General features: G+C 29.3%; 1 protein-coding gene across 2 annotated transcripts in view; it reads right to left on the bottom strand.

Moving 5' to 3' along the window:
- Positions 1-27,185, bottom strand: part of SP1173 (major facilitator superfamily domain-containing protein SP1173) — a 90,802-nt gene that overhangs the window by 46,995 nt on the left and 16,622 nt on the right. Inside the window, exon 3 of one of the 2 annotated variants that reach the window (XM_088258086.1) lies at positions 2,051-2,137. The gene's annotated coding sequence lies outside the window, so the exon portion shown is untranslated. The remainder of the gene's footprint in view (positions 1-2,050; positions 2,138-27,185) is intronic. The other variant, XM_088258087.1, reaches the window with a different exon arrangement.

Raw genomic sequence — 27,185 nt, 5'->3', positions numbered from 1 at the left:
GAGTTATTGAAATATTCGTTATATTGCACTGCAAGATGAAAAAAAAAACAAGATTTTTTGATATTAAAAAAAATAATTATACATATAAAACAAACATGGCAATTACTATTATACTCATATTGTCTTTCTAAATTACCAATTCTTAGTATAATTCACTTTATACGAGTAAAACTTAAAGCTTTGGAGAAATAAGTATAATATATACTTATATGGTAATAAAATATCTGTATTTTTGACATATTTGAATAAATAAATAATGATACAAAACCATTACCTCGTTTCATTATACAAAACGTTTGGATTATTATCATTGGTATTTCGATTGGGATCACTTTACTTTTACTGTACTTTTTTGTTGTTGTTTAAACTAAATTCTGCTTGGTTTGGTAGGTACCCCACTTAAGAAAAGGGAACGTCATGTTGAACCGTTTCAATGATCAAAAATGTATATGTAGTAATATAAGTCTAAAAAAGTCATAAACATTGGAAAAGCACTCGTTCAACGAAATATAATCGGTGTTCTGAGACCAATTCACGCATATCGCCCCGGAATCCATCGCATTACGTATTACGTAGTAACTGTGGAACTTGAACACAGTTCCTATTGATCGATATTTTATTTTCGCCATAAAGCCTGTGCTACATCAGTGTTCTGAGAAATTCGTGGTCATTACTGGGTGCTACGCCTTAAGTGTGTCAAGTCAATAAAACTACACAATGCGCGGTAACTTTACATGGCTGGTGCATTTAATTTAATTACTTCTATAATAGCTTTAAGATATCAGCGTGCAGCTGCCATCATTCTTGAATTTCGTGGGATAAAAAAACATACATTGTTGACAATACTTTAAGTGGTAACGGGAACAGCAATTTAAAAAGTACAACCCGGTAAACTTACAAAACTGTTAAACGCCGACAACTTCCTTTTTCACTCTGAATGAAAAAATAAAATTAGTATTTAAAATTAACATGAATTTTCAAATGCTTTATGTCTATATTTTATGTAGTCATACAGGAGAAAGTGACCAAGTGAATTTTGTACAAAAACGTGATCTCTGACTATTTGATATCTTACTATCTTAATATTGTCCTGAAAAAAAATCTCTATGGATTTTAAACTTGGAAGTATAATATATTGACTTGTTTAAAATGACTAACTGCATTGATGTTTATTTCCTTGCCAAGCAAAAGTGATTTAAATGACCCTCCTAAACATTTTAAGTTTTGTTAGTTAGTCACTTTCTCCTGTACGACTACGATATATTCATGATTCATTTTAAACGTTTTAAATGAACAGTGTGTCTAAAGGTATGAAAACGCCAGTAGGAGGCAATATTACATGGTATTGACTAATATATTTATAAACCTAACTGATTAAATGGTAAGTGTCGCGAAGTCTGATTCGGAGTTTCCGGGTCGAGCCTACTCTACCCCAACTTTATTCCTATTTTTATTAACGGACCGCTTTTGATTTCGAAGATTATGAAATTAAAAAATTGCGTTTTTATAAGAACAATAAAAATGAATATTTCTCTTCAGAAAAAACATACATCTACCTATACATGTATGGATTTCGAAAAAGTTTATTGGAGTTTCTATTAGCGAGGAGTGTTTCATTTTCTTATTATTTCTCTGTGTGTTATAATAATAAATCAGAACTCTAATAAATCATTTTCATAATGAAAGTTTTCATTTCAGTCTTCTGTTTAGCAGTTTGTGCGTGTATGTAGGTCTCTTTTGTTACTGTGAAATAAGGCGGAAGCTTTAACACCTTAAAACGAAGACCATTAAAGAAACTGTGATGGAATAGTAAATTCTATGGTCGGCAACTTCAAAACATTTAATTTCAAAAGAATATTCCCAATTTTTATTCACCATAGAAAACTCTTAGTATGAAAAGAAAAGAAAATAATAAATTAAAAAAAAACATTATTCTCAATTTTTAAATTGCTGCTAAACAAGGCGTTGATTAAAAATAGCTCTAATTTGCTGATTTCAGTAATTGAAAAACCAAATTAGGTAAGGTAGAAAAAAATCGTACTAGACTTACTTGAAATATGAATTTGTCTTTAGCAGCGTATAAGTAGTTTCCTTCTGCTGAAAATGGTGGACGATGAACTTCTTTTGCAAACAAATTCTGAAACAAATTAAAAATTAACAATTATTTTTAATTACTAAAAACAAAAAATCAAAACAAAGCTATAACAAAGCCACAACAACACGGAAAAGGTCTGGCCTTCTCATAAAGTGGTCGTTTAAATCTTGTCAGATTTCCACCGAAGAAGTCCAGATCCTATGTCGAGTTGACAAGATATAGGGCCATTAAAACCTAAATTTGTTTTATGATGATCGAGGAACATCATTTTTGTCTATGGTATTATAATACATACTCGTATGTATAAGTATGTGGGGGGGAGGTGTGGTTCCTTGTAAGTTATGTTTTCCAAAATAAACATCACATTTTTCATGAATAATGGTGGTTCTATTGATATCTCAACATACGTGAAGAAGAATATGGAAGTCTGGGCATTTACAGGGCTTGCAACCTATCAAATGCTGATTTAAGTAATCACATTATACACGTGTGAAATTCACCATTCTACCCATGGTTGACAGTCACGCTACTCCAATTTCGATTATATTTATGCTTCAACTGAAAACACCTTGCTCATGCTACTTCTTAGGGACCATCTATGGTTGAATTTAAGTTTCCCTTCATGAAATGCATGTCAGATTCTTCCCAAATTATTGTACATACTAGGAGATGCCTGAAAATATCATTTTGAATTTTAATTAAACTTATATTTTGACAAGTTATTTTGTTCACAAATTCATAGTTAAACTCCACTTATGAGTATTTATATTTATATCAATAATCATGATTTAAATAACTCACAAAGATTCGGACAAACTAAAAATATTGCAAATAGTTGTTATCAATGCTTTTTTCCATGTAACGCGGTGGAACGGCGTTCCGGCACCTTTTTCACTGTTTTTTTTTTAATTTTGAAAATCAATTAGACTTAACAATGTTTGCGCTTATGTTATCATAATCTTTATTTATATAATTCGTAAAATGATAAAATATGGTATTATAATGAATATTTCAATGATATTTCAAAACATATTTTATTAATATTATTTTTTGACATCTCATCAAAGATGAAGAAGAATATGGAAGTCTGGGCATTTACGGGGCTGACGAACGTCATAGGCTGGTTTAAGTGATCACTTTACACACGTGTAACATTCACCAATTGTACCCATTATTGACAACCACACTACTCAAATTCTTGGAAGTTCTATATATATATATATATATATATATATATATATATATATATATATATATATATATATATATATATATATATATATATATATATATATATATATATATATATATATATATATATATATATATATATATATATATATATATATATATATATATATATATATATATATATATATACATATATATATATATATATATATATATATATATATATATATATATATATATATATATATGTATATATATATATATATGTATATATATATATAGCAATTTAGAAGCATTGTTCTTGAATCACTAAAACTTCACTAGAGACATCTATTGCTGAGATGAAGAAAAGCTTTTTTTTAGTAAAAAGTTTGACATGAAGTGAGTTCTGGGACCTTTTTTTTAAAGCCCTGTTTGTTATAGTTACGCATTGCGTAGGATGTTGACAGATGTCTCCTGCAGCATGGCATTGTATCTAGGAGGCTCATAATAAACTAACCATGATCACGAGCAGCCAGCCATCTTACATAGTAGAGCAGTCGCTTCAGTAATAATTCCGTCCACGTACACGTGACCTAGGTTGTCATCGGTCGGGACTGGGGAATAAGGAACGTCTGGGCTGCTTCGTGACAGGCAGCGCCATTAAACTTTAATTTATAAAACAGTGTGCCGAGAAGAGCGGAGACATGAATTATGTTTATTAGCATATTTTGGAATTATACACTTCTAAACTGACAAATTGATTCACATTGTATCGTATAAGACACGCGACGCATGGTATAAATTTTAAGATATAGATATGTATAATACATTCCCACCCAAAAGTATTTGCCTCGGCAATTAAAAAAAAATCCCTATTTACACGATTGTCAGGGAAATATTTCTAATATTATTTTCTTAGTTTAAAAACAGCAAATAATCATCATTTATGGTCATCATAATAATATTGTTTAAAAATTCCTAAAATTGTTGGTACGACATTAAGGCGGGATATTCTTTAAACCTAGGTAACATTTAACGAAATTGAATTCATTGCTTAAAACACTGTTAATATATTATTAGATTAAAACCAATATTTTTAGCTTTTCCACTTTATTTTTATTTGACCAGCGACCGGGTTTCGTCGTTACCGACATCATCAGACTGGTTATGTCCAGTTATGGACCAGTCTGATGATGTCGGTAACGACGAAACCCGGTCGCTGGTCAAATAAAAAATAAAAAAAAGTGGAAAAGCTAAAAATATTGGTTTTAATCTAATAATATATTAAAATGCAATTCCATCACGAAGTGTCAGTGGATAATATGAATCTATTAAAACACTGTTTTTGTATTGAACAAAATAAGTTTTTCTCAGATATAAATGTAATGTTTTGCAAAAAATAGTCATTGAAAGGCAAGGAGTTAAAGAATTATAAAAATCTAATTTCCAAAATTTGATTATACATAAGTATATACCTAAATATATTTTTTTTTATATAAAGAGAAATATTTGTGTTTTTATTACTAACACAAATATTTCAATTTCATACTATTTATTTCTGTGAGCCTAAGCGGTTCGTTATTACAAAAAGGTATCAAATTGTGGCAGAGTGGGTTCGAACCGAGAAACTCTGACTTAAGAGTCCGCGAAACTAACCACACACCACAAGGACCACAACCCGACACAATATACTTTTTTAAAAAAAAATATGATCTCGGAGACACGTGTGGCCCCTTGCGCAGCCGGTCGCATTCTGAATATGTACGTTTGAGGTCTCAGCCCTAAGAAAATCTTAAGTTAAAAATCGCGATTGTCATGGTAATATTTCTTATTTTATTTTCTTAGTTTAGTAAGAAATCAGCAAAAAATTATCAACAATGGTCATCAAAATAATATTTTCTGTAAAATTCCTAAATTGGTTGGTAAGACATTAAGAATAAGCTCACGTATTTCGTGCGAAGTAGATTTTGAGCTACAACTTTTTTCATGTTGATCTGCACTTTGAAATCTGTCTTCTCTTGTTTTTAAATAAACAGGTTTTGGTTTCGGTAATTATTTATTTTGTATGCGACTGACTACTGATTATGTTATGCGCTTATTGCGTTTAAATTTTTCATTGGATCTTTATCATCATCTGTTTAAACGTTTTGGATAACCAATATTCTTTTAAAGCTAAATTAAAACTAAAAATAAAACATATTTTATATTTCCGTTCGTCACTAAAACGCACATTTCAAAAATGCTTTAGGATGCCCTTAACTAAAATTAATCTTGTTATGGCGTGGATTTCCCGCCACGATAATGGATTGTGTCATTTGTTATGTGGGAGATTAGCGAGAGGAATTGGCGGGAATGAGGAGGAATGTAAATGTGGGATAAGATTTTATACCAACTGCAAATTTGGTACACAGCAACGCTTTAGTCAGATAATTAAGATTCTTGATAAGAGCATGTGAGTCATATAAATTTTTGTCTGTATTTTATTATACCTACTGAATATTATATGTACATGTTTGTATGTGTATGTATATATGTGTGTATATATATATATATATATATATATATATATATATATATATATATATATATATATATATATATATATATATATATATATATATATATATATATATATATATATATATATATATATATATATATATATATATATATATATAATATATATATATATATATATATATATATATATATATATATTTATATATATATATATATATATATATATATATATATATATATATATATATATATATATATATATATATAAATATATATATATGTAAATATGTGTACGTATACGTATTTATGTATATTTATAAATATATTCTTATTTTTACTCTTCTTACCTCGAACCTTTAACCACTCTCATTAATTCCTCTCCTTTCCTTCTCCTTCCTGCAAAATCTATTTGTTATACCATACCTTTTTTTATCTCTTAATGTTTTTAATAGTTATCATATCATAACTGTGGAATTGTTTGATTGGCTTTATTTTTATTAGTATAACTATTTTTGTTAATATTATGTAATGTTTATTATTGTCAATGTAACTATTATTTATTATATACTTTTTTAAATGCAAAGCTGTACAATTCCCGAACAAATAAAAATAAAAATATTCAAGGCGCATTTCTTCTTCAGGTCCCTATCCGCACTGAAGTGGTGCATAGGGCATGAAGGGATTACGAGTAGCTTCAGGTTAAAAATTATTTTTTTCCATTTTTATTTATTCATTTATTCTTTTTTAATACCGTGTTTTAAATAACATTATTGAGAAACCTTAAGTTGTTAATAAAATAACTTTATTTCATTTATCGATTCGCCGGTCACATCGTGATAATATATATATATATATATATATATATATATATATATATATATATATATATATATATATATATATATATATATATATATATATATATAATATATATATATATATATATATATATATATATATATATATATATATATATATATATATATATATATATATATATATATATATATATATATATATATATATATATATATATATATATATATATATATATATATATATATATATATATATATATATATATATATATATATATATATATATATATATATATATATCTATATATATTTTCATATATATATATATATATATATATATATATATATATATATATCTATATATATTTTCATATATATATATATCTATGTATATATATATCTATATATTCATATATATATATATCTATATATATATATTTATATATATATATATATATATATATATATATATATATATATATATATATATATATATATATATATATATATATATATATATATATATATATATATATATATATATATCTATATATATTTTCAATTAAAATTGTCAATAACTAACATTAAAATTCCAAATATTAATTTAATAAATTATTCTGATCGATAACATATATTTATTCATTTAAGTAAATTATTATATTCCGATGACATGATGAAAAAGTTTAATAAAAAATCAACATTTTATAATATTACAATCAACGATTTTACTTATTTTTTATTTATATGAGAATATTTATGAGGGGTTGAAAAATAAAACGGGAATACATAAATAATCAAGTGAATAGCTTGAAAGTGTCGTGTTTAGAATCCGAAAGATAAAAAAGCTCAAATGAGACGTTTGCTCGCAAATAATGCAATATGTATTAGGGCTAATGAGAGCCCCGGGAAGTATGAAGGAAGGAAGTTTGGGTATAGGGGAAGTGAGCAAACAAGGGGAACGAGGGATCGAAGTGGCCGCGCCGGGTGCAGTCTCCGTGGCATCTTCAGACAGACTACTTTGCAAAATGGGGCTGCAAAAAGCTCGCTATTTTTTCATGGAAAAATATCAAAATAAAATTACCCGGGAAATGCACTGGTTTGAAGCGATTCTAGTAGGTTTCTGCTATTTCAAAACAAAAATTATATTTGCTCCTCGCGCCGAAAGCATTGTTAACTTTGTGGTGTGTTAATATAACACTCTGCTTATCATTCATCGTTCCCTTTGTGTAATACTACTTTAAAGAGGTATTACATAAAGTAAACGATGAATGATAAAGAGAGTGTTATGTATACGTACTATATATCTTTATATTTTCTGTTTGATGTATGCTTTGACTAATATTTCGTATTCGTACAGGAGAAAGTGACCAAATACCAAAACGTAAAATGTTTAGGAGGGCCATTTAAGTCACTTTTGCTTGGCAAGAAAATAAACGTCAATGCAGTTAGTCATTTTCAACAAGTCAATATAATATACTTTCAAGATTAAAATCCTTTGGGATTTTTTAGGGCAATGTTAAGCTAGTTAGATATCAAATAGTAAATGATCACGGTTTTTTTTAAATGCACTTGGTCACTTTCTCCTATATGACTACGATATGTTATATTTTGTATAAAATTGACGTCGATCGTAATAAATAAATAAAATATAAGATAATATATTATAGAGCCAGCAATACTCAACCGTTTCAGAGGGCAAATAATTTAAAGTAATCACATTGTTTAGTGTGTGTTGTCCCTGGAAGAGAGATAGTGGAATGCGGTCAGAAACGTTTTATTTGAACCAAATGAGCCTCAAGCTTTGCGTTCAGTTTCCAAACTAGCGTACAAAAAAGGTAGAATTTATTTAATTCCTTATAAAATCAATTGTATACTTTACTACCCTATCCCGTTTTATTAGTAATTTGTATGAATTTGTTCAGCATTGGTCTCTAAGGTCTAAGCCCGGGGTGCATTGAATCGTTATTACTGGAAGTACAAAGTAGGAAGCAGGAAGTTAGGAGCAGGATATCCGGAGGTAGAGAAGCACCCAATAGGGAATAAACCCAGCATCAAATCAACGTTATTAAACATATTGAACAAGACCCTTTAGATTTAGACATGGGTTCAATGATAATATGAAAATAAAAATAGTTTGATGGGAGGGATTTTTGACAAAACTTAGATGCTTGCTGGATACATAATGACGGCAGAGTTTTTCATTTTCAATCTCTAATTAATAATCAAAATATAAATTATCTAAGTAACCGTTAAAACACATCAATATAGGATGTTGAAAAGGCTTAAAGACCCATTAGTATTCAATGTGTTGTCAAATAAAAAAAATGATTTAAGCCTTGATGTAAGCTCAAATAAATTGTCCGGACTTTATAAGCCTTTATTGTAAATCATCAACCATTATGCGTATCGATTAAACTTATTTCACCCATTTAAACTTACAGAACGAATTTTGAATTAATTTAACAAAATCTTAGATAAGTTAGCTTAATAAATATACTAAGTCGCCGAGATTTTAGTCTACCGGTTTCGAGATGTACCCGTCTGTTGTCCTTGCGAAGAGACGGGTTTATCGAAACCGGTAGACGAAATCTCGGTATAGTTTTATATCAACAAAACTTACATTTTGTTGAAATGTCTGGTCACCAAATTAATTCTATAGCTATAACTCCGTAGTTATAACTATTAATAATATTTTAATGACTTTATCGCCCCCAAGTTACCTAGCAATCACTTGCAATCGATTATTTATGATTTGATAAAAAATGCATTATTTATAACTCTTTATTATTTTACAACACTCAAAGTTTCATAAAATTTTTCTACTCGGAAAATTCTGGATTGTACTATAAAAAATTAAATCAATAGAATCTTTATTTTAATTTTTTGAGACTGGCAACCCTTTTTGCTCTCGTGCTGATATTATTTAAATATATATATTTTTATCCACTATACTTAAAAGCATGAAAACATTTGAAGTTGGCCATTACATGCATCTACCAGCACAACTTAAATGCTTAACATGAACGTAAATGAAAATTGCAGTCTGCTGTCTGACGCAAGTACATACGTTGTATCAAAAGCTCTTTCACCGCTAGTACCGAGCACAATACAAAAAGTTTCTGTTTTTATTCTGCCAGACGGGAGCTGAAACAGGCCTAAACTCTTGATATTTTCAGATTTTTCAGACCAAAGAGATATGAATTTTTCTGTTCGTTGTTTCATGAAGCGTTTTTCAGAATCACACAGACGAAACATTTTATGCTTTATGGTATTGCAAATTACTCACATATTCGTAGTGACGTTGTGATTGTAAAAAAAACATATTACAATATTTTATGCAAATTTTGTTACAAAATAAAAATAAACCTATTTTTCTTACCCCTATCTACGCCTAATGGTTCATAGGTCACTGCAACGTATCAAAGCAGTGTTATTTTAATGGTTAATTACATGAAGGCAAGGTGAGTCTTGCGCGTCAGAAACAAGCAGTACAAGATAGTATAAAATAATATTTTTAAATGTTTTTTTTACCCCTTGGGAATCGAACATGGGATTTCCGCCGCGGCAGCCAAACCCGCTAACCACTATACTCGGAGATGGATAAATTTCACAATGCACCTACACAATAGTTATTGTATTATGGCAATATAAAGGTAAGATCTTAATAATGATGCTGAAGTCATCCAAGCTATCTTATACCACCTAGACACAGCATAGACAAATTGTAAAACCGATAAATGATTAAGGCGCACCTACCCATGACGTACCATTTTAATTTTTTTACAGATATTAGTGATAAAAAAGTGTTTTTTTAAGTAAATAAATATTTATTACCTCATTTATTGAAGTCGTAAGCTACTTTACACTTCAAGTAATTAATTAATATCTTCTGACGTAATGGAGAGCTTAGTGCTCAAGTATTGACTCGAAATGATAATATTTATATTTTTAAAGTGGTCATAAAATCCTTACTTGTACCATCTGATGCATCATAAAGCAAGAAACTCGTGAGATGTAAACATGCCAAGTTGAAAGAATTTTTTTAAACAGCAAAATTAAAATAATAATTACATGTAAATGAGAAACAATTATTTAAAAATTAATTTGTTAAAACGTAATAATTTCTCGTCACCCAAAATAAGAATATTTAAAAAATAAAAATAAAAAAAAACGTGAAAATAAGTTTTTTGGTTGGTTACATTTTAAATTATAAATATTTTCCATTTCAAAAATACAACAATTTAGAAAGCTTTTAGAATAAATAAAAAAAATTACTTTTCACGAATGCGTAATTTAAACGATTTATAATTTACTAGCTGTTCCCTGACCACGAGTTGCTGTAACTCAGTCTTGTTAAATGGAAAAGAAAGAAAATAGAAAACACATATTCCTAATATGTTTGAATTCACAATGCTTGCGAAGCAATACAAATATTACAAATCTATGAAATATTAATGCAACCGAAAACATTAAAGCAGCTGTTAAAAAGAACGTTACCCGCCAATGTTTAGTGTTTTTGATGTAATGAAATGTTTTCAGACAAACCCTTTTCCGCACCCCAATGGTGCATAGGGCACTGCATTATAAACACAGTGTTATCTTGATCGTTAACACACGAAGGAAAGGTGATCAGCCTTCCGCTTCGGGTACCAGTCCAGGGTAATATTGAATAAATATTAGAGTGAAAAAATCACTTATATTTATTTGACCCCCCCTGGGAATCGAACCCGGGACCTCCAGAACGGTAGCCGAGCGTGCTGACCATTACACTACGGAGGCGGACAAATGAAATGTTTATTATTATTATTTTTCATTTATTTTAAAAGTACAAATATAAGTGTTTTTATTATTTACAAAAATACTTCCATATCATACTATTTCTGTGAGCCTAAGCGGCTCATTATTAAAAATAGGTATCAAATTGTGGTACAGTGGGTTCGAACCCAGATACTCTGTCTCAAGAGTCCACGATACTAACCACGGGACCACAATGTTCGACATTTAGTCGAATATATTATTATAGCTTTGTGGATGATGTCGTAAATTGTTATCTATCTTATTGTCAGAACAATGAATGAATATTTTATATACAGAGCCTGTTCAAATATGGTTTCTTAGATTGATGTTCATCGTGACATCGTAACATGATTTATTACGTAATTAAACTATTACAAGAATATGAATGAGGAGGCCGTGCGCGGAGAAGGCTATAGAACCCGTTCGATTAAACCGTTTACATATCCTCGTGTCTGGCCACCATATTAACTTTTACACACGTCACGAGTAGTAGTACTCAGTATATATTGGTAGTAGCTCTTTACTTACTGCGTCGGAGTTCTTGACATTTGTGTCGTTAGATGATTATTCCCATATTTGGAAAAGACAACACATATATGGAGACAACTAATACCAATTATATTTCTGTAATGTTAAAAGTATGGATTACAATCGTACGGTCGTACCTAATTATACATTTTACAGGTCCTGAATTTTAAGGGTGTTAGTTGTGCGACATATATAGTGGTATGTAATTGTATTTGTTTCGTTTTTGTTAAAAATTTAAAGATGAAATGTGTTTTTTTTGTTGAACAATCTAGCAAAAATAAAATCAGACCTGTTACAGCGCAACAATAATACTTTAAAAAAACTATTATTTACGTTGTAAGCTGTAAACAATCTTTAATTATAAACTGTTATAAAAAACGTGATACTGTTCTTTAAAAACATTTTATTTCTTAAAGGTTGTGTTAAATTTATGAAAAATCTTCTACTCCCATTGACGTTAAAATTCAAATCTATGTATGTAAATAAGAAATCACTTAAAACGTTAGTTGCCCAAAATAAGCAACTTCTTTGCCATTTCTAAAAAATATATTTCCATACCTTGACATACCTACCATTACAAATAGATGCTAGATTCACATAGAATAAGAACTGAGGGTTACCGCTACATAATAAATTTCAATTTGAAATGAAATTATCACTTAAAGCACCCCATAAATCTTACGGGTTATCTATCACCCGCCATGCATTTGTCAAAGAAATAATAATAATTTAACTAGGGTTAAAAACCTGCGAAGGGGCAAACCCCTTACAATTCCCCCTATTTATACCGTCAATGATACAAGCTTTTTACAATAAAAGTTACACAATTCAATTAGAAGTAAAATTATAATCAAACGAAGAATGAAATTGTTGTAGTAATAAAATAAAAAATAAGCGAAAATACTCATTGTTATTAAAATAAATAAAATACAAAATTTTATAAAAATTCTGTATAAATTCGAGTTTTACATACAATAAACTACTATAGTACAGACAGTATTTATGAATAATTACAAATATGAAATGAAAAAAAAACTATGAATACCGACACTAGACTCATGGTATCTCTTTTACCAATTAACAAGGGATTAAAAGTAAATAATAAATGTCCTAATACCCCATGTAAAGTAATTGGTAGTAAAGATCTCTAATACATATGTATATATATATATATATATATATATATATATATATATATATATATATATATATATATATATATATATATATATATATATATATATATATATATATATATATATATATATATATATATATATATATATATATATATATATATATATATATATATATATATATATATATATATATATATATATATATATATATATATATATATATATATATATATATATATATATATATATATATATATATATATATATATAACCTTAGAGATTGTAAAAAAGTTTTTTTACGCAGTGAAACAATTGCAATGATTTTATCATAATAATTGTCAGATTAAACTCTAAGAAATACCTAGATATTATATGCGTTATTTGAGAACGTATATAATACTTGTTCGCTAGAAAATTACTGTACCATAATAAATAAAATTAAAATAAAATAATATTATTAGAATTATATAAATCTAACCTCTTTATTTCACTGAAAATTCGTTAAAAATTATTTTCCTATACCTACGCAACTACAATGCTATTTGTTATACTTTTTTCTAACAATAGCCATTGTCTCTATTATATAATAATGGTATAAAATTATAAATTATATGCACTGGTAATAACTGTCATCGTTTGCATTTAGTACTGAGAGGGGAGAGAGTGGTACGTAATTTGAAGACTCCCTAAATACCCCGTACCAATCCAAGCGGTTCAGTAGGAACCATAATAACGCCTAATTGATACAATAAAATAAAGAATCATGTCATTTATTCGATTTGTAAGACGGCAATCGAATTTATTATTATTAATTTATTACAAAGACAAGACAAAAGCAGACTTATATGGAGACAAAATACGAAATTGAATGAGAGGGAAATTGTTTTCTATAAGTAAGTCCACTAAAATTTATTTAAGTAAATGGTTCAGTTTAGTATTTATTTAGTTTTATTTAGTTATAAGTTTTTAGTCGTAAGACAATGATAATAATAATTTTGGATAATCTAGTATTAAATATATTTCATGGGATACGGAAAGAGTCAGTGAAGGTTTTTAAGGCGAATGGTATTACCACTACGAGTTATAAAAATAAAACGAAAATAGTAAGTACTATGTATTGTCCGCCTCCATGGTGTAATGATTAGCGCGTTTAGCTACTGTGCTGGAGGTCCCGGGTTTGATTCCCAGGGGGATTGAAAATAAATATTAGTGATTTTACACTATAATATTTGTTTAATATTACCCTGGACTGGTTCCTGGAGCGCAGGAGTGATCACCTTGCCTTCATGTAAACAACGATCAAGATAACACTGCGTCAATACGATGCAGTACCCTATGCTCCATTGGGTACGGATAAGGGTTAGAAGAAGAAGATAAATATACTAAAATTGAATAAAATATTTCGAATTCGAATCTTTATATAAAAATATATCTACGAGTATATGGTAGAAATAATAATTTAAATTCAACCCTATTTATTTAAAGGTAATAAATTTTGTTCTGGCTTATTTTACACAAACCAAAATAAACAAATCGCAAGCTTAACTTTGCAAATCCGCGTTTTTAAATTATTACTGTTTACACAACACAATTGTTCGGATTTATGTACTAAAGGGATATTGCAGATCAAATTTGTTAAATTATCCGAGAGATTCCAGATATTCCTTTATGCGGTCGTTTAACAAAATATATTACGTACTGTTCTCAGATTCGATAAACTATTTTTGATTTAGGGGTTGCAATATTGTAAGATCATAAGAACAGAGTGCGGTATAACTGGAAAGGAGGGGGCCATTACGCCATCATGCATACAAAAGAACAACGAAACTAGTTGAAAAATTATAGAATATATTATGGTCACATCTGGTCACATGTAAGAACCTTTAAATTTGTAACGTATTAAGTGTTTTCAAATATTGGGTGTAATGTTATAATAATAAGTAAATATGACCAAAGTTAATACAGGTTAATACCTCAACTTTCGCACATGATTGGTTCCTGAAAATGTGTGCGAAAGTTAAATATTCGAAAGTAGAGGGATATTTTTTTTAAAACACCAACAATTGTACATTATAATTTGTTTTTTTTTTTATTAAAAAAAAAACTACTACAAAGTACATATTGAATAGAAATTATATTTTCTTGATAACCTTGTCAAGAGTTGTATTTTACTATTTTTTTCTTTTCGTCATAGAGAGTTAACATTTATGTAGTACTAATATGGATCGCCCTACGCACTTGAGATATGCGTTCTCCATTGGGATCACATTAAATTCAGTACGTGCATATCACTTTCACAGTACGGACGTGGTTCATATGCATTTCATAGTGTGAAAGGGAATCAACATGGAAAAAAAAAATTGCATTATTGCCAAAAAAAAAACATTTTTAATGTGCGAAATAGCGAATTGTGCGAAAGTCGAATATGCAAAAGACGAGGTCCGCCTGTATGGAGCAAATATAATACATTTATGGATAGATGTTTATTATACTATGTACCTATGTATTTTAAAATGTTACAAAAAATATACTACTGTACATGCAGCTGGCACAAATAAAAAAAGTCTTACTTTAAAATTATTATAATAGTACAATATATAATATGTATTCCCTTAGCTAGAAAGTCTTTATTCTACCATAATTTGTTTTGAATTATTACAATTAAAATTTGCGTGCCACGATCCTGTAAAAATATGGCCATATATGTCACAGGAAGTCATAAAAATTTTAATTTTATAGTTGCTTTAAAAAAATAGCGCTTTAGTAAGCTGTAATGTATTCACTAAGCGGATTAACTGTTCATTAAATAGTGAGCGGCGCATTTCTTTATAGCTCCATATACGAAGGAAAAATGACTGGACTCAGTGAAATAATTATTAATTCCCCGCGGTCTTGCTACCCAAACTACAGCGAATCGCTTAGTATGTCGATCCATTACATACTTGGAAACCAATAAGTATTGCTGATTCAAAAGGCAATTTGCATGCAAACTGTACTGTAATGTACCTTCCACATAAGTAATATCCAAAATTATTAACCTGTATGCGAGTATACATTAGTGTCTAATAACGCGGTTCAACGTTATGAATTTAATGCTCTATAAAAATATTTAGGGCCTTTCGTAAAACCTCTTCCGTTTCAAAATTCGACAAAACTCTACTTGTGAATATGATGAGATGATCATAAGATGTCCCTCATTTATTGTGGGTTTGTCAATTTTTTTAAAAAGAGAGATTTAAATTGGAAACAGAATGTGCAAAAGAATGTATTCAGTTGACAAAAATTGATGAGGCAATAGAACATAAAGATCTATCGGATTTAGTGGTGTCTTATTTAGAAAATGTGACTAGACGAATAAGACAAATAATGAGCTATGTGACAAGTCTTAATTGAAATAAGATATTGAATCCATTGTGTCTATTGTATTGTTGTATCTTTTGTATTGTTTATAGGGATCAACTTTATTCATTAATAATGAACTATCCACATTCATTATCATCTTTAAGACATTAACTATATATGCTATAAATCCTAGTACATGTTGGCAAGGAGAATATTCAAGGCAACTAATAAAAATAAAAATGCCCTAAATATATGTAGACATCCTAAATTGCACATAATAAGTAGTGTGTGGATGATCTAAGCAAACTTGTTTTTTTTTTAATAGATTTTTGTAGCATTTGACACGTTACAATTTTTTGAAGCCGTCATACACAAACATTATTTAGACTACAAGTCAAATCTCTGGCTCCATATAATAGAAATACTATTATAAACTAAGATACTCATGTAAGGGCATTTAAATTCGTCAGTGTGAACTTTATTAAAATACCATGATTATTGTACTTTTTTAGGACGCCATAAGAGCGCCTGCCCTACCCTCATTATTTCTAAAAGCACGTAATATCAAACAAAAAAATGTTAACACCTTTGCCTACTACTTCTTAAAGTATAAAAATAATAAGTAGCAGCATTTAAATAAGCTTCTTAGTCATGTCAGCTTTATTAAAAAGCTTAGTCTTTCTTTCAGTAACGCGGATGAAAGAACATTCTTATGATAATTAAAACGGAAGTAAAATTTGCATAAAAATAAATACAACTGAGGGTTACCATCACGAAAATACAAAATTACAACTATGACGACGTTTCAACACTCTTGAGTTTTAAAAATGGATTAAAACAAAGGCATTCTTCTTTTAACCTCTATCCGCACCCAATGGAGCATAGGGCACTGCATCGCATTAACGCAGTGTTATTTTTATCGATACTTTCCATGAAGGCAAGGTGATCACTCCTGCGCTTTAGGGAGTCCAGGGTAATATTAAATAAATATTTGAGTGCTAAAATCACTAATATTTATTTTCACCCCCCCCCCTTGGGAATCGAACCCGGGAGCTCCAGAACGGTAGCCAAATACGGTAACCATTACACTACGGAGGCGAACAAAACACTGGTAGTGTTAGGAAAACGTTATTTTTTTGTATGAATCTAAGAAAATGAATTTATGGCACTTTTTTTGACGCGCGTTCATTTAACATTGAGACACTACTTTTTCAAAGATTATAACTTTAGTGGTATGTAATGAATAGATAGTTATATTATTTATTGATTCGGCATTAATTTTAATAAAATAATAGGTAGTTAATTTGTGTGCGGGAAATAGCAGGGAATATTATCATTTAGAGAGTATGGCAACCATTATCCATTATACACACCTTGTTGTGGAGCAGCGACCCCATAGATTACCAACTGACCCGATCAATGCCCTCTTGCTACGAACAATACCTAAGCGTACACTTACCGACCGAGGTGAAATATGAAGGTATGCTTCGTACATAGGTAGGTACGTAATATTGCTATACTTATATTACGATTATAATAAAGACACCTACCTACCACCCACACATCGATATAAGGGTGGCAACACTGCCCCGTTTTCAGCGAGTACTTCAGTGGTGATGACCTCATAATTTTAACCTTTGATATTTTGTTTTCCATCTAAATAAATGAAATTATTTTGTATTTTCTAAAAGGGATTACATTTTTTTTCCATTTTTCACAAGTGAATAACATTTTCGAGTTGACATTTTTAAATAATTTTTAGTATGTATTGAATAATAAAAATATACATAATGATTTCGTTGTTGGCTTCACCTACTGTGAACCATTTTTACAAATTAGATTAGCGAATATTTTTAAAAGTATATTAAAAAACCGGAATGAAATTAATAAAATAAAATATACCATCTGCTCGATTCCCGGCTTAGTTTTCAACGACTGCAGATGTCCTCTACAAAATACATTTTTTGCAAATCACTCTGTTACTTTTAAATTAAATTGCTTGCATGACAGGAGTTATACGTCTAACATACACAATTGTAATGAAATAAGTTTTCTTCTGCATGTAACAGTCATCAGGATATTAAATTTATTAATGTAGTTTTATGTAGATTGGTAAGTATTTAATTTGATTGCCGACCGAGGTGTTGAGTAAAAACAACGTGAATTATTTAGTTACCCAATAGCATTATTAATTAATTTATCATGACTGGATCAAATATGGAGGATCGGTTCCATAGTATTTCTTCTTTTTCTTTAGCTAGGACTGTGTCCTGCGATTCTCGGAGTCCGCTCCTGGGAGGTGGAAGACCAGCTGTCTTTCCATCGTTTAGGTGGTCTTCATGGGCGTCTGTTACCTCTTATGCTGCTATCTACTGCTATCCTCACCAATCGATCCGAACTTGCTCTTCCCATAATACCATCTATAGTGATATTATTAAACCGTAAATGTCAAAAAATATTTTGAATGCAATTTTGACTAAATTTCATTGTTTATTTGACATTAGTTTTACATTTTGTAGATTTATCGAATTTGAGCACCTCCCGATGTAGAGACGTTTTTACGTTACCTAAACACGCAAAAGTGAGATTAAGATTTGCAAAAAAATATTGATTTTACATTAAATTTAATGGTCTCGTATTTCGTAAAAGTTACAAACAGCAATGTAAAAATATTGAAAAAGTTGTTTATTTCTTTTCTACCCGTTATTTAAAACAAAATTGTTTTCTTAAATACATAGATATTGCCATTATATAATAAATATCATTGATTAAGTAACGAGGACGGTAAATTGTAAATTTATAGAGACCTATCTTCTATGGCTACAAATGAAAGGTCTCTTGCAACAAGAAACATGCCTGCTTAATAATTTATGATGATTGGAAACAATCAATCAAAGCATTTACTATTTTAGTCATACTACGTGCAATATTGTTGCCTAAGCAAAAAATCTTACTCCATAATTACCATATTCCTTGGAGAGTTTTTGAAAAGTTTTAGAGGAGGATAAAAATAGAGAGAAATTAGGAAATAGTATTTATTCTCCGATTACATATACATAATAAATATTGAAAAGAAAAAGTATGCGTTTTAACAAAAACACTAAAGAAATTTGCAATAATGCAAAAAAATATCGTTACTCACTATCGCTGTAATATGTACTTACTTTCGTTTCTCCGTTTAAACACCGATATATTCTCTCAATTAAAATATGGGTCGTGATGTTACGGCAGCGTTATTGAATTTATCCCTGAGATCCGATCATCTGTTTTAATCATCCTTCATAACTTTAAACCTAGTGTATAGGATCTAGGACAACACGGTATTCAGCAAAAATTTAGATCAACGGATCAGTGGAATATAGAACTATGTATTTACCCCGAGAAAACAGATATATTGAGAGACGTATTTTAAACCTGACTTACTTTTACACTTGGCATAACTTCAACAGATTATTTAGAATTTTACAATAATGTATTTGCATAAGACGAAGATGATATCATAGTTGCTGAGGTAATTGAATGTATTTTTATACGTGATGCAAACTACTTCTCGATTAAATGAAGAAAAAAACATTTGAACATTTTATTTATTTATCATGTCACCGCTTCGACAGATTAACACTAACATGTCAAAGATCATTGGCAGTAACCTGGTGAGACATCCGACGATAAGAACTTATTTATGAACATGTTATTTTATATTTTTTGCAATTGTTCGGCAACTAAATATTATTATATTCTCTCCATTCTTTCGACCCGTTAGTTCGTATGCGTATTTTTACTGATTCAATGCTGTGTTTTCCTAATTAAAAAATAGACTAAGGAACGGCCATCAGGAGTATTTTTCGGATGTTGATCGATGGCATCGATTACATGCGGAAGTTAAGTTTTTAACTACGTAATAAACATAATTTTAACTTTAGATCTATTCGATAAAAAATCCTTAATTCATTTTACTATCGGTATCAATTATTTTAACAATACTGGCCCATTTCAAAGTATCAAAGTCGTAAGAAACAACAGTCCAGAAGTATATAAAGTCAAAGTTATCTACACTACGTAGTTAATTCCCCAACTTTTCAATGTAATTAAACACTAGGTAAATATCAAATTACATAGCTGTGTAAAATTAACTGTGAATAATTTGTTGGCATTATCTTTAATATTTACATTTATTAATAATTTCGACAGGAAACGAGCAACAGACCTTGTACATGGTTACCAAATGTACTCTTCACTACAGTACGACCTAAAGTAGACGAAATAAAATTAATAAATTAAAATACCAAGCCATTTTAGGAGAACTTCACCATTCTATTGAAATTTTTTGTAAGAAATTATATAAGGATTTGTGAAAAATGACGACATAACGAACCCCATGTCATTAATAAACTCGTATTATATTTATATTACGAGTCTACAAAACTCTAGACTCTAGGTATCATTAATGCGTCTAAAAGTCAGAATAGATGCCTAGTTAGAAAAGTATATGCACGTACTCAGACGTTACAAAGAATACGAAGTGAAAAAAAGGAACGATTTCACGGAATGAAGAACGAGTGGATGATAAATAACTATGCCTCTAATCAGGAAGACCAATATCCAAGGATTTTTGAAACTAACTAGTTAATTTGAAATACATAAAAGTCTAGTTATACAATAATTGTTCGTACGATTAAAGCTACCGCAAATATAGCTTTAGCTAAAACCTCCACACAATAGTAGCGTTGAGTTGCTCAAGATTGATGATCTTAAAAATAATATGCACTTTAAAAACTATGGTATTGTTTTACATTTCTCCCATGGAATTTAAATTATGATAGTAACATCATACATAATTATAATTATAATGGTGATAAAATAAATACCTTTACTAAGTTAAGTAAAGTTAAGAATAAATTGTTATGTACTATTTGGGACGATCGCTCTATCAACAATATCCAATTTAAAGTTTTTTTTATCATAGATATATATTTTTATTCATAAATTTAAACCATGTTTAGCTAATGTTTTGTAAGAGATTTCACGTAATTTTAATAAAAAAAAGTACAAATTTATACTAGTATCAACAAATTGACCCAACTCATTTTTCAGTGAAGTTTAGATAGACATTACATTTATTAGCACTTTTATAAAAGCTGTTAACAGTATCAAAATAATAAGATTTGCAAACTTTCAATATTGATGTTATTAATTATCCTATTGCCAATTCTGATCAGAAAAAAATACACGATAATAAAAACAGCAATGTACTTTGTGTTACATAAAATTATAATTAGGTGCGAACAGTATTTATAAGGAATTATAGAACGGTGAAGTATGTTTTATGTACGATGTATATTTTGTCGGGTTTCAATTTACAGAGATTTGTAAGTACAGTGTACCTACTGGTTAGTATAGAGTCCTAGGTTGTTGAAACTGAATTGAATTTAATTGAATTATAAAACTTTTTTGTAGAAATATTTTTTGACAACGGTAAATTATTCACGTATTACGTTTCTACGGACTATATACTAAGTCACTGAACTCATTTCCTTACAATCTGCTGCATCATGAAGGAAAAAAGAAATAAACCTAATTCAAAGTGGGTTTATCGTTAATAGAAAATAGATATAAGTACAAACTTATAGTATATGTAATAATATATACTCGTAGTTAGTTCCCAAAATGATGGTCACTGTAGTGTTAAAACAGGATGCAGTTTTTATACTATACAGTATTTAGATAATACAACCACGGATAGATGGAACATAGGAAAGTGGAGTAATTATTCATTGTAACGTATCTCGTACTCCAGTCATCATCATTAAAACTCAATGATGTTGTGAGAGATAAGTGCGTCTAGGTTAGGCAGCAGATATACGAATTCACAGTATATGAGCACCGCACTGTATCAAATAAAAACATGGGCCAATAAAAGCACATTGTAAAACACGAGAGCAATAGAAGCCTTGTTATGTCAATTTAGAGTATGTAGAATATATACGATCTAATTGTGTTAAAGGATGCTTTTTAGAAGTTTATTAACAGACAAATAAATGGGGTACACCCTTGTATTTAAAAATTTATTCGCTGCTACAAAATACCTGTACATTACCAAAAACCAGCAGTATCTCCACAGTCTCTTCTAATACCTCCCAGACTTCTCTAATTTGGGCTTTTTCAATCCGTTTACTACTTATATATATATATATATATATATATATATATATATATATATATATATATATATATATATATATATATATATATATATATATATATGTGTATATATACATATATATATATATATATATATATATATATATATATATATATATATATATATATAAATATACATATACATATATATTTATATACACACATATTATATAAATATGTAAAACAGTTACCGCTGTTTTGCATCTAGAAGTGACGTATCATGTTTTTTGTCTTCATCATTGGAATAGCACGTTCGTAAATATAATGGATGTAAAAAAACTGGATCTAGCGGAGAATATTTCAGTCCCCCCCCCAGTAACACTGCAGTGTTCAGAAATAGATGACCTGATATTTTTTATCGAAACGACTTCATAAAATGAAATAATAAAATAAAAACAGGAAGAGTCTTCTAAAACAAGCTTTGAATTATCTGATGAAGAAATATTCAGGCACTAGCTTATACTTGATCAATGTTAAAATATAAAGAAAAAGCATTAATAAATTAAAAAACTATTAGAAGATTTGAAAGTTCACGAACAAATTTCACAAGCTTGTACGAGTGCGGGTATAAAACCCCGAGGTCTAAGACAGTGCTGTTATTTTCCTACAACTACGTTATATTTATCCTCCATTTATTATCCCATATAACAGTAATGTCCTTCACTTACGTCATCTGTATCCCATCTAATATACTTCACTCCTAGATCACTTTGCCTTCAAATAACAAAACATCAAGTTAACACCGTATCAGTCTAAGGCAGTGCCATATGAACCATCGTCTGCGAATATTGACGAATGAAATAATAATTAATCATTTTTGGTAGACCGATTGAAAATAATATTTATTGAATTTATCTTGCAATTCGAACCGAATCAACAATCGAACCCGCGACCCTACTTTTACAGTCAAACATCTACCTACTGCGCTAGGGAGCCTGTCATGCACACGATTTTAGTGTAAACATTAAAAATATCAGAAAATAGCATTTAAAAGCTGCATGTTTTTCAACCATTTCAAACCATAAATTAATCATTCCGTTTAGTTAAAACTTATCACAAATAATATGTTATCTCTTGGTAGCAATTGACGTAAAACACTATGTTTTCCTTCGTAAAAGAGGCGTTATTTTTTTTAACAATTAGTGTTAATATCAGTAGAGGCAAAAATATGAAGGGGAGATTAAAAAAAGCTACGAATTCTATTCTTTATATAAATCGGTTTTGATTAAAATTCGTTCTATTTTAGTGGGTTCGTGACTGGTCGCTCAATCAAACTTCCAATTCAGCTGTCAGTACTCGTACGTCTCGTGTAACATAACTGACAGTCAACCTATCCTCGCATCAAATTCATTGACAGTCTAAACATTATTGGCCTCCTTCTGACGTGCTTTTTAGCAATAACGAATGACTATTCATGGTGTGTTATTTAATAAAGACATGAATAAAAAACTAATGAATAAATTGAAAAAAAATACAATAACAACCAGTTTATAATAAATAATTTGGCTAATTTATGTAGCGCCATTTTTATAAAGTGTCGTCTCGTTTCTAAGGATTTGAAAAATGTGATATAGTTTTCACTTCTTGATCTCTAAATAAAAAAATACTACCCATATTTTTGTTGGCAATTTACAACAATTTACTACTCATATTAAAACTTTTAAATGTAAATTCACAGTAAAATCGGGATGCAATTTTGTTTCACATTTTTTTACAAATTTCGTAACTATGTTCATTTAAAAAAAATTTGACTGAAAAGGTCTGTCACGAAGCCTAGATGTATCTGTTTCAGATCTGAGAATGCGATGGGATAGCTTTCAATGACTATTTATGTTGAAAAATAAAACGGTTTATTTATTCAACTAGTATATTTGATATTTATAAGTTGAAGTCTACTTTATTTGCCGGGTTTTTACTAACCTCAAAAATTGTGTACATAAATTATTATGTGGGCATACAATATTTTGCATTTCTTTATATGAACACCTTTAAATTAATGTTCATAGGGAACATGTATTTGAAAATTATTTAACTGTAATCCTGATATGTCACCTGAAGCGCGAGACTGATCAACTGACTGCTGATTACCGTTTATAACATAATATGTTTTAATTTTAGTTCGCCTACGCTTTCATTAAACCTTTCTAGGCGAATTTTACCTTATAATCTCGTTTCTGATCATCTTATTATTAAATAAATTGACCAAATGAATGTTTCGAATCCACGTTTTTTGGCCTAATAACATTATTGTTCGTTTCAGTCTAATAAATTGGATAGTGGGTTAGAGTAACACTTGGATATGTCAAAATTGTCAAAATGTCGTCTGGTCTCGGTAGGTGGCGTCTGGAGCAACTGAAGATGCCATACGAATGAAATAACGCCACGGCCGATTGATTTTACTACCGCGTGGGTGCAGTTCATTCAATCGCTAAGGATTCACTTAATATCTACAAAACATTACGTTATGAAATGAATAGCTCGTAATTATTTTTAGCCGACTAATTTTACTACGCCCCAAGCCATAACAGGACGATTGGAAAACCCGGCTATTTTTGTTACTCATGGCAGAGACGGCATCAATTTTAAAATTATACAATACTTAACATTTACTCTGATGGGTCTATTCTACAAAAGCAATCAACGGCTGATTTTTAACATAAACAGTCAGAAAACGCAATGCTGTGTTATGTCACTCAACTGGCATTGTGCCAACAATTTCCGCAATTTTTAGTGTAGGTATCGCAAGTGATTTTCAGATTAAAACGATTTTTCAAAAATATGTATGTCAACAATTGACGACGTCGTTCTCCATATTTATTTGCGATGAATACAACCTACATATTTTAACCGTTTGAAAATAAAACACACTCTATATCGAGCTGAATTCATTATGAGGAAAAATTATACACAGCCTTTCAAACTAAAACGATTTGTGAATCGCAAGACTAAAAAAAGCACCGAAGGCCAAATGGCATAAGGCAACCAAGCGTTTTGTATCGCGCTTTTTTGCTTCTGTCTATCAACAGATTCATGACTTTTTCATTATGAAACAAAGATCAGAATACCATATTTCATAAATATTTTCTACGCATTCTCGTTCACATTTTTATCAAAATTCTTGGTTACAATTTGGGAATCATAAAGAGATTTAGATTTTGAAGTTATTAATTAGTTGAAGAGAAAGGAACTGTATTTTTTTTCATTATAATAATATATAAAAATGAAGATATTGTACAAATAAAAATCAAAAAACAACCTGAGATATATCAGTAGCACGGTACTAGTGCAGGTACCAGATATTTTTTTATTATTTGGTCACCAGATACGCGTGGCTAATGTATGTTTCTCTGTGTTGTGTTGCTATATGCAAAAAAATACATTATTCATATTATATTTTTATAAATATGTATGAAGTTACAGTTATATGCACCATTATATTTTTAAAAGGAATAGCATACAAAACCTGATTGCAAAAATAATAGCTGCCAATATTGAGATAGACTAAAAAAAGTTATATAGTGTTGGATATGTTGCGTTATGTAATCCTGTTACAGTTCGACTTTGTGACGAAAAGTGAACTTAAAAAAGAGACTAGGCTGATCCTCAACCTTTGTATCTTACCTTTATCCATTTGAAATCATAATTTTCTAGTAAATTCTATTCCTAAGCTACCTTTTACACTTAAGAATATTTTTTTATTTACAATAATAACGCTTCATAAAAATATGGCTATCGTTAATAAAATAAATATTCCGTACAATAAATAATAATTTTACTGTAATTTAATAATTAGTTGGATTTCATAACTTTGTGTGTCATTTAAAAAAGTACTATTGAAAGCTGTCCCACCGCATTCCCAAATCTGATACAGAAGCATCTAGGCTTTCTGACAGACTTCTTACAAAGCTTTTTGTTTTGTTTTTGTTTTTGTTTTATGAACTAAATTGCGAAATTTATAGAAAATGTGAAACAATATTGTAACCCAATTTTATTGTGCATTTACATTTAAAAGCTTTCAATATCCCTGTCACTGCTAATCTAAATAAAAAAGTTTACAAAATCACTACCAAATTTTCTAGAAGTAAGAAAAAACTAAAATATTTGAGTACCTTTCTGCTTATTTTTTAAAACACAAAACCAAAAAAAATCTATACAACACTAATAGCTCAATACACTACTCGCGTTTTGAGGACACAGCAGTTTGTTGAACAACTGAGTAAATATAACCAAATAATTAACTGTTATGAATAATAATTATTTTAAAATAACACTTGCTTTTTTCATCGTTTATGGCGAATCGTATGTTAATTATATGCTTACTAAATTACCCGTGAGAGCAAGCACATATTCAAGGTGAATTATCATGTGTGAATGAAAATTTCTATATCATCAACAAGCTGTTCATACTAGTCGTAAGCATGCTTTTGGCGGTATTCAGTGATCCAGTTAAAATTTTAACGTATTAACAAATGTTCATAAGAAAAAAATCACCTTTATGCTACCCTTATTCTTTTAAAAATTCATCATATTCACTGCAGCTCAAGATTTTATGTGCCTAAAAACTTAAAACAT

Source organism: Brachycentrus maculatus, unplaced genomic scaffold (genome assembly GCF_059751285.1).
Source record: "Brachycentrus maculatus isolate JH-2025_06_01 unplaced genomic scaffold, ASM5975128v1 h1tg000090l, whole genome shotgun sequence".
Classification (NCBI taxonomy): Eukaryota; Metazoa; Arthropoda; class Insecta; order Trichoptera; family Brachycentridae; genus Brachycentrus; species Brachycentrus maculatus.
This window is presented reverse-complemented; position numbering and strand designations above follow the sequence as displayed.